Source organism: Euprymna scolopes, chromosome 45, assembly GCF_053919585.1.
Source record: "Euprymna scolopes isolate OS-2025 chromosome 45, ASM5391958v1, whole genome shotgun sequence".
In the NCBI taxonomy this organism is placed as follows: Eukaryota; Metazoa; Mollusca; class Cephalopoda; order Sepiida; family Sepiolidae; genus Euprymna; species Euprymna scolopes.
The window spans coordinates 35,023,736-35,039,822 of NC_136526.1; the positions used below are offsets into that span (position 1 = coordinate 35,023,736).

At 27.6% G+C, this 16,087-nt stretch overlaps 1 long non-coding RNA gene across 2 annotated transcripts in view; it reads left to right on the forward strand.

The window, feature by feature from the left end:
• The window catches only part of LOC145269412 (uncharacterized), an 80,667-nt gene that overhangs the window by 11,811 nt on the left and 52,769 nt on the right, over nucleotides 1-16,087 (forward strand). For both annotated transcript variants that reach the window (XR_013865039.1, XR_013865040.1), the window contains exon 2: nucleotides 5,068-5,182. This is a non-coding gene — a long non-coding RNA (uncharacterized LOC145269412). The remainder of the gene's footprint in view (nucleotides 1-5,067; nucleotides 5,183-16,087) is intronic.

Below are 16,087 nucleotides of genomic sequence, written 5' to 3' on the forward strand. Positions count from 1 at the left end.
TCGCCAGCAACCTTTGCATGAGTCTATTCACTATTCCTTTGTGACACTCTGTTGATGGTCTCTCTTTGCCTGTACAAATAGGGGATTATCAACCCAGTCAGTATAACCAATGAACGTGTTTTTGCATATTATAATGAAGGATGCTTGTAAGGATGATATACACTGAGTTTTCATCAGTAAACACCTTCCTCTGGTTAATAAGTTAGAATTTTCAGTAACTCATTTCGAAATTAGAATAATCAAATTCCAAGATATCGAATCAATGCAAATAAAAATGCAACAAGTGTTAAGAAATATATAATTCAGTATATAGGCAGTGATTCTCATCATCTCGTTGCTCTTAATTTTCTGACGCAAAACTCAGTATTAAAATCAAATTATAAGATATCCAATCAATACAAATAATCTTTCCAACTGACTATAATATGGTCGTCTTCAAGTCCAGCGTTAACAAATTCTTGATGGGCCATCCCCTTAAGTAATCCAATTTACCAAATTTCCACTACTAACGATGACTGACATGTTCCCATTGACAACTATACAAACATTAACCCTTATCCTTGAGTGGCCTCTGGGTCTTGATTTGGTTTTCTGGATATGAGGCAACAATAAAAGACTTCATCATTTGATAGATAATATTCATCATAGATCCTTACTGCTGTTATAAACAATGGTCTTATAGATCCAAAGTGGTTTTTAGATCAGAACATTAAAAATAGGCAGATCAAGTAACACACTGTTTGATTCTCATCATCTCGTTGCTCTTAATTTTCTGACGCAAAACTCAGTATTAAAATTATATGCAGCAACATGAAGTTTGAGTTTCTAGTAATTTTTAACGCAACACACTTTTGATTAGTTCTACTTGATGACTGTTATCAGCAAGAGTTGTCATTTCAGCAGTTTATGGTTTTCTTTGTCATAGAAATAATTCTTTATTGCTTTAACTTTTCATTGAACTGTTTTATGACTGGTGCTCTTTGCTTCTATGATTTCCTAGTTAGAAAAACTCTACATGAAAATAAGACTCTAGGACAACAAGAGCCCATAGAGTCATTCATACAGAAATTGGCTCATTAAAAATTTTGATTTTCTGGATTTAGAGGTAGATCCGCTTGTAGGAGCTTTCAGTGCATTTGTGTTTATTAGGGACAGAAACCCAATCGGTTCTTTCACAATTATCAAAACCTAAGTGAAAATATTACTTTCATACCCCAACTTAAAATGTCTACATTTTATCACCAAGAGTAATTTTCTGAGGAGTTTGCTTTTGCTAAGTTCAACATATTCTTTTACTTAGTCTTGTAAAGGAGCACTCAAAATCAACTAATGTGTTTCAACTTTTCTAAGACATTTACTAAGACAAAAGAATACCTGCTACGGTCATTTCAGTGAATGGCACATATACTTGTGAATAAAGCTACTTTTATAGAGGCAAAACCTCCCAAGTTTTTCACTTAAGTGCTAACAGACCATGAATATACCATCCATTAAAAAGATGACTGTAAGACAACAACGGCACGTCCAGTCACACATACAGAAACTAGCTCTTCAGAAAATTCGACCCTCCTGTCTTGGAGGTAGATACTCTTGTAGGAGTTTTCATTGCATTTATTTTCATATTTTCTTATCTCTACATTTCACCACCAAAAGTATAGCAAGAGAATACATCTGCAAGAAATGATTCTTTTTTCATTCCAGCAAATGACATGTGTACATGTTGTGAATAATGTTTCGTTTTATAGCAATGAAACATCCCATTTTCCTCACTTAACTACTAGCAGACTATGAATGCACCACCCGTTATATGCATGGGTATCAGGCAGTCAAATCTATTAATCAGACACTGCTGATACATTAACTTCACTTTATTAATCCATCAAATTTAGTAGTTATATTCTCTTGCATTATTATTTTAAAATTTAAACTATGCCACTGAGATTGTTTGTAATATTCGTTCAAAAGAGAGTTTTAACTTTTTCTAGACACATTTACGAAACCAAAAGAATACATTTGAAAGATCTGCTACTGTCATTCCTGCACATATACTTGTAGAAGTTTTCATTGCATCTATTTTCATATTTTCTTAGAATACATATGAAAGATTTATTTTCATTGGTGACCAAAACCTAATTGTGTCTTTCACCATTGTCAGGATCTCTGCATCTCACCACCAAGAATAAGTATTAAGTTTTTGGAAACATATATATATATAGCAAAATAATACATCTGCAAAACCTGATTTTTTTCATTAGTGACCAAAACCCAATTGTGGCTGCATTTCACCACCAAGAGTAATTACCTGAAAAGTTTGCTTTTGGTAAGTTCAACATTTTCTCTTACTCAGTCGTGTACAAGGCATATGAAATATCTGCTACCGTCATTCCTGTAAATGGCACATATACTTGTGAATAAAGCTATTTTTTATAGAAACTGACCTCATCAGAAAATTGGACTTTCCTGTAGGAGTTTTCATTGCGTCGATTTCCATTCATGACGAAAATTTAATCGGGTCTTTTACCATTATCAGGATCTCTGCATTTCACCCCCAAGAGCAAGTATTAACTTTTTGGAGATATTCACATAGCCAGAGAATACATCTGCAAGATTTGATTTGTTTTAATTCCAGTGAATGTGTGGGGTATATGGTTAGAAAAGAAAAAAAAAGAAACGTACCGGATGTATCTGCATTGCTCTTTGGGAAAGAAGAAGGAAAGGATGGCCAGCGCATTTTTATATGCGAAGGGCATCTTGGGAAGGCAGAGCATGATGAGAGAAGTTATTATTTTTTTTCTGTCTCTTCCTTTTTTTTCTAGATAGGAGGATATAAAAGCAGGGAAAAATTCCCTGGGGCAGCAGGGAGAAAAGAGTCGTGAACATCTTCTCTTGAAAAGAATTTTTTATTGCTGACGTTCAGATTGTGCTGTGTGACATTGGTTGTTAGAGGCCAGGTATGGTCGATTGGAAAAGAAAAGGGCTGTTGTCAAGAGAGTGACTCACTCCTTCCCGAACCCCAGAACCAAATCCTGATTATACCCCTATACATGTTGTGAATAATGTTTTTTTTATAACAGTAAAACATCCCATTTTCGTCACTTTATTTCTAGCAAGCCATTGCTGATGAATTAATTTTCTCAATCCATTAAATTTAGGATTGGCTGGTTTCTGCACTATAATTTTCTTGTATTATTTTAAAATTAAAACTATGACTATGCCACTGAGATTGACTGTAATATTTGTAAGGGAACCTCTTTCTAACCTTGGTCTCTTTGCATCTTTCAACAACCGTAATGGCTTTTACATTTTCCATCAACCCTCAGTGCATTCAAGCCTTCCTGCCTTTTAGTCTTCGTTCAATCTTAATTGTGTTTAAGTCTTTCTTCAACCATAAATAAGGAAACGATTTTCCTCACTTAACTACTAGCAGACCATAAATGCACCACCTGTTATATGCATGTGTATCAGGCAGTCAAATCTATTTATTAGACAATGCTGATGCATAAACTGCACTCTCTCAATACATCAAATTTAGGATTGGCAGGCATTAGCACTATAATTCTCTTGCATTACTTTTAAATTAAAACTATGACTATGCTACTGAGATTGTTTGTAATATTCGAAAAGGAAACTTTTTCTAACTTTGAGTCTTCACATTTTTCAACAACCGTAATTGCTTTTAACCCTTATTGCAGACAAGTCTTTCTGCCTTTTAGTCTTCGTTCAATCTTAATTGCGTTTAAGTCTTTCTTCAACCATAAATATTAAAACGAATCTATTGTTTGTCTTCACTTTTAGGGAATTTATTCAGCTGGTCTTTTAGTGTACATGTGAGTTATCGCTTCTATTTCTCCATTTTCTTTGAGTGAAATATTGCTTTTATATTGTACTGTATATTTTTATATGACAAATTCTGATAGAATGCTATTTTAAGTACACAATTACATTACGCTATATATGAAGAAATGATTTTAAGTGAAAAGCTGTGCATGCATGTGCGTGTGAAAATAATTAATTGTAATGGTTTAAAGATGAAACTAATTTGATGTAGTTATAATTTGATTCACCTTGTGGGAAGGACCTATGACTTTTTAAAGTTGTTAAGATTAAAGGTTTTAATAAAGTTACAAGGCCCATTTGAAAATGTTGAAAAAAATGTTTTCATTGTTTTTCTTTACACAAAAACATTTTAATAAATAAAGTGAGTAATTAAATGAAAACTATTATCTTATAATTGTCTTATGCTTTTAAAATACTATATACAAACATGTATTTATTATAACATATTACGCCTCTTTAAAAATATTTTTCATTTGTTTTAATTTTGCAAAATAAAATATCTTCCTGGAATTTATCTATTGTTTTCAATTTTTCAGGATACAATTGATTCATTCGAGAGAAAAACAAGTTTCTGACATACTACAGAAAATCAGATGTACTAAATAATATTAAACATTCAACTTCCAAAAATATAACTTAAAAAGTAGATATGTGGCTATGCGAACACATAAAATAATTGTTGTGAAGAATTCATTTATTTATTTAAATACATAGTTATTTACAAAAAAGTGTTTCAACAAATGCGAATGCATTCTAGGGAGAAATCATGTTGTGAAGAATGTGGTTCTACTTTTAAACAGAGACAAAATATGTTGCAACATAAGACAAAGCATACAAGAAAGAAACCATATTCGTGTGAAGTATGTGGCTCTGTTTTTACAAGGAAGTTATCAATTCCATTTCTCCATTTTTTAGTGAAATTTCACTTTTATATTGTACTGTATTTTTTTATGACAAATTTTGATAGAATGCCATTCTAAGTACAAGAGAACGTTATGCTATTTATGAAGAGAAATGATTTTAAGTTCAAAACTTTCTTAATACACGAATAACAAATTTAATTATCTAAAGACAGGTGAATAATCTTATAATTGTCTTTTGCTTTTTAAATACTATACAAACATGTATTTATTATAACATATTACGCCCATTTAAAATATTTTTTAATTGTTTTAATTTTGCAAAATAAAATATCTTCCTTGAATTTATCTATTGTTTTCAATTTTTCAGGATATTCATTGATTCATTCAAGAAAAAAACAAGTATCATTGGATTTAGATGGATCTACATTCTCTTGGCGACTAAACTGATGGAAATATATTACAAAAATATATTTTGAAAAAGTGTGAGTGATTCATTATCTATTCAGTTTCTGACATACTACAGAAAATCAGATGTACTAAATAATATTAAACATTCAACTTCCAAAAATATAACATAAAAAGTAGATATGTGGCTATGCGAACACATAAAATAATTGTTGTGAAGAATTCATTTATTTTTTTTAAATACATAGTTATTTACAAAAAAAGTGTTGCAACAAATGCGAATGATTTCTAGGGAGAAAATCAAATGTACTAAATAATGATAAACATTCTACTTTCAAAAATGATACCTAAAAAGAAAGATATGTGGCTATGCGAACATAAAATAAGTGTTGTGAAGAATGCAGTTATTTTTTTAAATAAATAGATATTTACAATAAAAAAATGTTGCAACATATGTGAATACATACTAGACAGAAATCATATTCTTGTAAAGAATGTGGTTCTACTTTTAAAAAGAGAAAAAATATGTTGAAACATGTAACAACACATACAAAAAAGAAACCACATTCGTGTGAAGTATGTGGCTTTTGTTTTTCACGGAAACAATGTATGTTGCAACACATGCGAACACATACTGGAGAGAAACCATATTCTTGTCAAGTATGTGGCTTTTCTTTTTCACGGAAACAATGTATGTTGCAACACATGCGAACACATACTGGAGAAAAACCATATTCTTGTCAAGTATGTGGCTTTTGTTTTTCACAGAAACAAAATTTGTTGCAACACATGAAAACACATACTGGAGAGAAACCATATTCTTGTGAAGTATGTGGTGCTTCATTTATATCAAAACAAAATATGTTGCAACACGTGCGAACACATACTGGAGAGAAACCATATTCTTGTGAAGTATGTGACTCTTCTTTTACAACGAAACAAAAGATGGTGATACACATGCGAACACATACTGGTGAAAAGCCATATTCTTGTGAAGTATGTGGCTCTTCTTTTTCAATGAGAAAAAATATGTTGCAACACATGCGAATACATACAGGAGAAAAACCATATCCGTGTGAAATATGTGACCATTCTTTTACAACAAAACAAAGTATGTTGCAACACATGCAGACACATACTGGAAAAAAAACATATTCTTGTGAAGTATGTGGATTTTCTTTTATACAGAAAAGTAACATGTTGCAACACATGCGAACACATTCTGGAGAAAAACCATACTCTTGTGACATGTGTGGCTCTTCTTTTTCACTGAAATACAGTATGTTACAACACAGACGAACACATACTGGCGAAAAACCATATTCTTGTGAAATATGTGGCTGTTCTTTTACAACAAGACAATGTATGTTGCAACACATGCGAACACACACTGGAGAAAAGCCATATTCTTGTGACGTATGTGGCTCTTCTTTTACACAGAAGGGAAGTATGTTGTATCACATGCGCATACATACTGGGGAAAAACCATATTCTTGTGAAGTATGTGGCTCTTCTTTTACAACAAAACGATCTATGTTACAACATGTACGAACACATACTGGAGAAAGACCATATTCCTGTGAAGTATGTGGCTCTTCTTTTACACAGAAACAAAATTTGTTGCAACACATGCGAACACATACGGGAGATAAACCATATTCTTGTGAAGTATGTGGCTCTTCTTTTACACAGAAAAATAATATGTTGCAACACATGAAAACACATACTGGAGAGAAACCATATTCTTGTGAAGTATGTCGCCTTTCCTTTTCACGGAAAGCTTATATGTTACAACATACACGAAAGCATACTGAAAAGATCCTATAGTCTTTCAGAGTTTGCATCATTCTTTTTATAAATAATTGTTGCAATATATGTGAACACATATGTGAAATAAACCACATTATTTCTATGTCTTCTTTTTGCAAGAAATCATATATGCTGCATGCAACCACATAAAGATCAATTTCTCTTTACATCGATGCAATATGTTGAAGCAAGCTCAAATACATATTACAGAGAAACTATATTTCTGTAGACTATGTCGCCCTGAGCTGTTAAAACAGCCTATCCTGCCTTGACAGAGTACAAAATAGACTTTGTGGTTTAGTGGGGGATGCCCTTTTCTCTTCGCTGCACCCTCTCTCCCACAGAAGAGACGTTGTGAGCCTGCCCTTGTTTTATCGTTATTTCCATGGAAGGTGCTTGCCTGAGCTCCAATCCCTCGTCCCCCCTCGCCAATTTTTCATGAGAAACACCCGTCTGGCTGAAACTACTGTCAATAATTTTCCCCACTCTTTATCTGTGCCTAAATCCAAGCGTAGATTCCATGAGCAGAGCTTCTTTCTTAGAACTGCACGCCAGTGGAACTCTCTGCCGCTTGCCTGTTTCCCTCCTGACTACAACTTGGACGTCTTCAAGTCCAGCAAAAACAAACTCCTGACAAACCGCCCCCTTAATACTAATGATTACTACAATACTATCTCATTGATTACTGTACACGCAATACCCCTTTTCCCTGAGTGGCCTCCGGGCCTTGATAAGTGGTGACCCCATGTAAAAAAAAAACTACTTTCATCAAATGTTGCAATAAAGGTAACCAAATTCATATATATTATAATATAACATTTTACAGTCTCATACATAAACCACATGTGGTATAACATATGTTTACACATAGTAAAATGTAACTATATTGCTAAGAATGTGTTGGACTCTTTATTTCATCTTTATTGAATTATATCATGTGCAAAGAAATCCAATCTGTTAAAAAATAATGAGACGAAGATTCCAGTTTAATATATAATTATTTACACACATTGAATATCATATGAAATCATGCATGCTAGAAAGTAAAATCTTGTAAAGTTCTTTTAGGAAATTTAACTCGTAAAGTTTTTGCATTGTCTCTTATAACTAAACCACGTTGATTTCCAATGCATATTGGAGATAAATTCCAGTACTCGTATGTGATCATTAAATGATCATAAAATTATAAAAAATGTACCTAACGAATTTACATAAGTAAGCATTATAATTAAATGTTTGTTTCGAATTTTTAAATTAAATAAACCATATTCTCATGAATTATTTCTATCATAATTGCAATAATCAAAAATCAGTGGCAACGTTATATGTTACATGAATGGTTTTGCATCCTTTATTTATTACTTATCGTTTCTTTTTACTTTGTGTCTTTTTACTTTGTGTCTTTTTACTTTGTGTCTTTTTACTTTGTGTCTTTTTAATTTGTTTCTTTTTACTTTGTTTCTTTTTACTTTGTTTCTTTTTACTTTGTGTCTTTTTACTTTGTTTCTTTTTACTTTGTTGAAAAATTATTCTTATGTTTCATTTTCAAAGAAATCCATTATGTTGAAAAATTATTCTTATGTTTCATTTTCAAAGAAATTCATTATGTTGAAAAATTATTCTTATGTTTCATTTTCAAAGAAATTCATTATGTTGAAAAATTATTCTTATGTTTCATTTTCAAAGAAATTCATTATGTTGAAAAATTATTCTTATGTTTCATTTTCAAAGAAATTCATTATGTTGAAAAATTATTATGTTTCATTTTCAAAGAAATTCATTATGTTGAAAAATTATTCTTATGTTTCATTTTCAAAGAAATTCATTATGTTGAAAAATTATTCTTATGTTTCATTTTAAAAGAAATTCATTATGTTGAAAAATTATTCTTATGTTTCATTTTCAAAGAAATTCATTATGTTGAAAAATTATTCTTATGTTTCATTTTCAAAGAAATTCATTATGTTGAAAAATTATTCTTATGTTTCATTTTCAAAGAAATTCATTATGTTGAAAAATTATTCTTATGTTTCATTTTCAAAGAAATTCATTATGTTGAAAAATTATTCTTATGTTTCATTTTCAAAGAAATTCATTATGTTGAAAAAATTATTCTTATGTTTCATTTTCAAAGAAATTCATTATGTTGAAAAATTATTCTTATGTTTCATTTTCAAAGAAATTCATTATGTTGAAAAATTATTCTTATGTTTCATTTTCAAAGAAATTCATTATGTTGAAAAATTATTCTTTTGTTTCATTTTCAAAGAAATTCATTATGTTGAAAAATTATTCTTATGTTTCATTTTCAAAGAAATTCATTATGTTGAAAAATTATTCTTATGTTTCATTTTCAAAGAAATTCATTATGTTGAAAAATTATTCTTATGTTTCATTTTCAAAGAAATTCATTATGTTGAAAAATTATTCTTATGTTTCATTTTCAAAGAAATTCATTATGTTGAAAAAATTATTCTTATGTTTCATTTTGAAAGAAATTCATTATGTTGAAAAATTATTCTTATGTTTCATTTTCAAAAAAATCCATTATGTTGAAACATTATTCTTATGTTTCATTTTCAAAGAAATTCATTATGTTGAAAAATTATTCTTATGTTTCATTTTCAAAGAAATTCATTATGTTGAAAAAATTATTCTTATGTTTCATTTTGAAAGAAATTCATTATGTTGAAAAATTATTCTTCTGTTTCATTTTCAAAAAAATCCATTATGTTGAAAAATTATTCTTATGTTTCATTTTCAAAGAAATTCATTATGTTGAAAAAATTATTCTTATGTTTCATTTTCAAAGAAATTCATTATGTTGAAAAATTATTCTTATGTTTCATTTTCAAAGAAATTCATTATGTTGAAAAAATTATTCTTATGTTTCATTTTCAAAGAAATTCATTATGTTGAAAAAATTATTCTTATGTTTCATTTTCAAAGAAATTCATTATGTTGAAAAATTATTCTTATGTTTCATTTTCAAAGAAATTCATTATGTTGAAAAATTATTCTTATGTTTCATTTTCAAAGAAATTCATTATGTTGAAAAATTATTCTTTTGTTTCATTTTCAAAGAAATTCATTATGTTGAAAAATTATTCTTATGTTTCATTTTCAAAGAAATTCATTATGTTGAAAAATTATTCTTATGTTTCATTTTCAAAGAAATTCATTATGTTGAAAAATTATTCTTATGTTTCATTTTCAAAGAAATTCATTATGTTGAAAAATTATTCTTATGTTTCATTTTCAAAGAAATTCATTATGTTGAAAAAATTATTCTTATGTTTCATTTTGAAAGAAATTCATTATGTTGAAAAATTATTCTTATGTTTCATTTTCAAAAAAATCCATTATGTTGAAAAATTATTCTTATGTTTCATTTTCAAAGAAATTCATTATGTTGAAAAATTATTCTTATGTTTCATTTTCAAAGAAATTCATTATGTTGAAAAAATTATTCTTATGTTTCATTTTCAAAGAAATTCATTATGTTGAAAAATTATTCTTATGTTTCATTTTCAAAGAAATTCATTATGTTGAAAAATTATTCTTATGTTTCATTTTCAAAGAAATTCATTATGTTGAAAAATTATTCTTATGTTTCATTTTCAAAGAAATTCATTATGTTGAAAAATTATTCTTATGTTTCATTTTCAAAGAAATTCATTATGTTGAAAAATTATTCTTATGTTTCATTTTCAAAGAAATTCATTATGTTGAAAAATTATTCTTATGTTTCATTTTCAAAGAAATTCATTATGTTGAAAAATTATTCTTTTGTTTCATTTTCAAAGAAATTCATTATGTTGAAAAATTATTCTTATGTTTCATTTTCAAAGAAATTCATTATGTTGAAAAATTATTCTTATGTTTCATTTTCAAAGAAATTCATTATGTTGAAAAATTATTCTTATGTTTCATTTTCAAAGAAATTCATTATGTTGAAAAATTATTCTTATGTTTCATTTTGAAAGAAATTCATTATGTTGAAAAATTATTCTTATGTTTCATTTTCAAAGAAATCCATTATGTTGAAAAATTATTCTTATGTTTCATTTTCAAAGAAATTCATTATGTTGAAAAATTATTCTTATGTTTCATTTTCAAAGAAATTCATTATGTTGAAAAATTATTCTTATGTTTCATTTTCAAAGAAATTCATTATGTTGAAAAATTATTCTTATGTTTCATTTTCAAAGAAATTCATTATGTTGAAAAATTATTCTTATGCTTCATTTTCAAAGAAATTCATTATGTTGAAAAATTATTCTTATGTTTCATTTTCAAAGAAATTCATTATGTTGAAAAATTATTCTTATGTTTCATTTTGAAAGAAATTCATTATGTTGAAAAATTATTCTTATGTTTCATTTTCAAAGAAATTCATTATGTTGAAAAATTATTCTTATGTTTCATTTTCAAAGAAATTCATTATGTTGAAAAATTATTCTTATGTTTCATTTTCAAAGAAATTCATTATGTTGAAAAATTATTCTTATGTTTCATTTTCAAAGAAATTCATTATGTTGAAAAATTATTCTTATGTTTCATTTTCAAAGAAATTCATTATGTTGAAAAATTATTCTTATGTTTCATTTTCAAAAAAATCCATTATGTTGAAAAATTATTCTTATGTTTCATTTTCAAAGAAATTCATTATGTTGAAAAAATTATTCTTATGTTTCATTTTCAAAGAAATTCATTATGTTGAAAAAATTATTCTTATGTTTCATTTTCAAAGAAATTCATTATGTTGAAAAATTATTCTTATGTTTCATTTTCAAAGAAATTCATTATGTTGAAAAATTATTCTTATGTTTCATTTTCAAAGAAATTCATTATGTTGAAAAATTATTCTTATGTTTCATTTTCAAAGAAATTCATTATGTTGAAAAATTATTCTTATGTTTCATTTTCAAAGAAATTCATTATGTTGAAAAATTATTCTTATGTTTCATTTTCAAAGAAATTCATTATGTTGAAAAATTATTCTTATGTTTCATTTTCAAAGAAATTCATTATGTTGAAAAATTATTCTTATGTTTCATTTTCAAAGAAATTCATTATGTTGAAAAATTATTCTTATGTTTCATTTTCAAAGAAATTCATTATGTTGAAAAATTATTCTTATGTTTCATTTTCAAAGAAATTCATTATGTTGAAAAATTATTCTTATGTTTCATTTTCAAAGAAATTCATTATGTTGAAAAATTATTCTTATGTTTTATTTTCAAAGAAATTCATTATGTTGAAAAATTATTCTTATGTTTCATTTTCAAAGAAATTCATTATGTTGAAAAATTATTCTTTTGTTTCATTTTCAAAGAAATTCATTATGTTGAAAAATTATTCTTATGTTTCATTTTCAAAGAAATTCATTATGTTGAAAAATTATTCTTATGTTTCATTTTCAAAGAAATTCATTATGTTGAAAAATTATTCTTATGTTTCATTTTCAAAGAAATTCATTATGTTGAAAAATTATTCTTATGTTTCATTTTCAAAGAAATTCATTATGTTGAAAAATTATTCTTATGTTTCATTTTCAAAGAAATTCATTATGTTGAAAAATTATTCTTATGTTTCATTTTCAAAGAAATTCATTATGTTGAAAAATTATTCTTATGTTTCATTTTCAAAGAAATTCATTATGTTGAAAAATTATTCTTATGTTTCATTTTCAAAGAAATTCATTATGTTGAAAAATTATTCTTATGTTTCATTTTCAAAGAAATTCATTATGTTGAAAAATTATTCTTATGTTTCATTTTCAAAGAAATTCATTATGTTGAAAAATTATTCTTATGTTTCATTTTCAAAGAAATTCATTATGTTGAAAAATTATTCTTATGTTTCATTTTCAAAGAAATTCATTATGTTGAAAAATTATTCTTGTTTCATTTTCAAAGAAATTCATTATGTTGAAAAATTATTCTTATGTTTCATTTTCAAAGAAATTCATTATGTTGAAAAATTATTCTTATGTTTCATTTTCAAAGAAATTCATTATGTTGAAAAATTATTCTTATGTTTCATTTTCAAAGAAATTCATTATGTTGAAAAATTATTCTTATGTTTCATTTTCAAAGAAATTCATTATGTTGAAAAATTATTCCTATGTTTCATTTTCAAAGAAATTCATTATGTTGAAAAAATTATTCTTATGTTTCATTTTCAAAGAAATTCATTATGTTGAAAAATTATTCTTATGTTTCATTTTCAAAGAAATTCATTATGTTGAAAAATTATTCTTATGTTTCATTTTCAAAGAAATTCATTATGTTGAAAAATTATTCTTATGTTTCATTTTCAAAGAAATTCATTATGTTGAAAAATTATTCTTATGTTTCATTTTCAAAGAAATTCATTATGTTGAAAAATTATTCTTATGTTTCATTTTCAAAGAAATTCATTATGTTGAAAAATTATTCTTATGTTTCATTTTCAAAGAAATTCATTATGTTGAAAAATTATTCTTATGTTTCATTTTCAAAGAAATTCATTATGTTGAAAAATTATTCTTATGTTTCATTTTCAAAGAAATTCATTATGTTGAAAAATTATTCTTATGTTTCATTTTCAAAGAAATTCATTATGTTGAAAAATAATGCAACTAAAATGCCAGTTTAATATATAATTATTTACACACATTGAATATCATATGAAATCATGCATGCTAGAAAGTAAAATCTTGTAAAGTTCTTTTAGGAAATTTAACTTGTAAAGTTTGTGCATTGTCTCTTATAACTAAACCACGTTGATTTCCAATGCATATTGAAGATAAATTCCAGTACTCGTATGTGATCATTAAATGATCATAAAATTATTAAAAGAATTATATAAAAAAACGTACCTTACAATTTTATCTGATGAACTAATATGAGAGAAGTAAACATTATAAATAATAGTTTTGAATTTTGATATTTGGATACGATTTACAGATCACAGTTAAATTGTACATATAAAAAAAATCTGAGAAGGCACAAATCGTAATTGTAGTTTTACAATGTGAAATCAATGCAAAAATGAAAAGTATTTTTGAATAAAGGATAAAGGGGAGAAATATTTTAGCAAATCCTTTTTTTTATAGCAGGTAAATAATGACTGTTAACAACCTTTTTGAATACATCATCACAAATTATTAATGAAAGGAAAGGATGATTTGTAAAATCATATTTTTTAAATTTTACTTTTATACACAAAAATAACCTCTACAAAAATGTAGAAAAAATGTGCAGTGTTTCTTCCTCTGTATTTGTAAATTAATTTTTTTTATTTTGCCTTTTTTATTTTTATTGTTATCAAAATGTAAGGCGATATTTTTAAGTAACATTTATCATTTGTAAAATATACTTGAAAAGTAAATTATTAGTTGCAAACCTTTTAATGTGTTTCTGAGTATTTTTATTCCGTTTTATTTTATTTGTAAAAGAAATGCTCGTTTGATTGTTTTGCTTTGATTGTTTTCATTTATTAAGCCAATTTTCAAGTGTTTTTTTGGGGTGAGGGGTTTATTTTTCAGATTTTTTAAAGAAGTTTTAACTTCGTTTGCCTTACGTTAGTTTTTTGTGTTTTTTTTTCGATTTTTTAAATTTTTAACTTTTTTTTAATATAATATTTAATTTTTATTTAATATTTAAAAATATTTACTTCGCTTATTCTTATGTTTTTATTACCCCCCTCCCACTGCCCGAGCACAAACACCTCTAAACATCCGGGCAATGCCGGGTACCCCCCTGCTAGTCTATATATAAAAGGCAAAATGTGTGTAACCATTTCATGTATGTCTTCAAAAGGCTTTTCTTGCACACGGTTCCAGGGTCGTTACGATCGGTTACAACTGTTTATATGGGTCCTAAATAATAATATGTACGATTTGAGAAAGCGCATCGCATCTAGATTTATTTACATCTACTTTTACAAAATTATTGCTATTTTGGCTTCTCGCTGTTGATGAAGCTTCTTCGTATAAAAAGCGAAACTAATTCAAAGTTAACAACGAACAACATTCTCGGCATTGCACCGGGAAATGTCCAGAAGCAATCAGCTTTGATCAATGTTGTACATCAGACAATTGCTATTCAATCTGGACAATTGGGAGCTGGCCCCAACATCTGTTGGGGAAAAAACAGTCAAATTTGGATAAGCAACTGCGTGACTTCTATTTGACCTTCTTAATTAGGTCAAATGGAAGCAGCAGAATTAACTCTTATCGCGCATGCCTGTTTTTATAGTTCAATAAATAAATTCAAACCTATCTATGTTGTATGTCGCGGTGGCCTTATGGGTAACATCGCCCGTTTTTTTTTTTTTTTCACACATTAATTTCCAACTCAAGGGTATGGGTTCGATTCTCATTCTTACCTACCGAAACATTGTTTTTATTATTTAACACGCCCCTCCCGGAGTTTTGATTTACCTCAAGACACCTGGGCATCGCCGGGTACCCCCCCGCTAGTCTATATATAAAAGCGAAAATATGTGTATGTATGTTTGTTTGTATATATGTATGTGTGTTTGTATGTCTCGCGAAAACTTTCGACACCTGTCACGGATTTTTACGAGATTGGTATCATTTTAAAGTTCCAAACTTCGCCCAACAAATATCGAAAAATTGGCCAAAAACATTAATTTCTTCACCCTAAAATCATCAGTTTTCTACAGGAAGGGGTCAGCAAAAACCGTCCTCTCAAGTTCGCTTCTACGCATGCGTCATACGACGTCGGAACGTGATTTACTTTAAATATAAAAAACACAGACACAATTTCGTCGATGTCGTCTTAGCTTAGTTGCTTAGAGCACAGCCTCATTATCTACAGGCTTTGGGTTCGAATCGTGATGTGAGATGTCTTTTTTTTTTGATTTTTTAAATTTTGATATTGAAACAGGGTTATTTAAGCCATTTTCTACGTGTTTTTGTTTTAATTTTTATTTTTCAGATTTTTTAACAAAGTTTTAACGTTCGTTTTTCTGTTTCGCGTTTTTTCCCCCATTTTTACATTTAACATCGTTCGTTTGCTTACGTTAGTTCTTTTTGTGTTTTTTTAAAAAAATATTTACTTCGCTTATTCTTATGTTTTGATTAACACCCTTCCCCGCCCAAGCACACACACCTCGAAACACCCGGGCAACGCCAGGTACCCCCAGCGTTATTTAAGTCA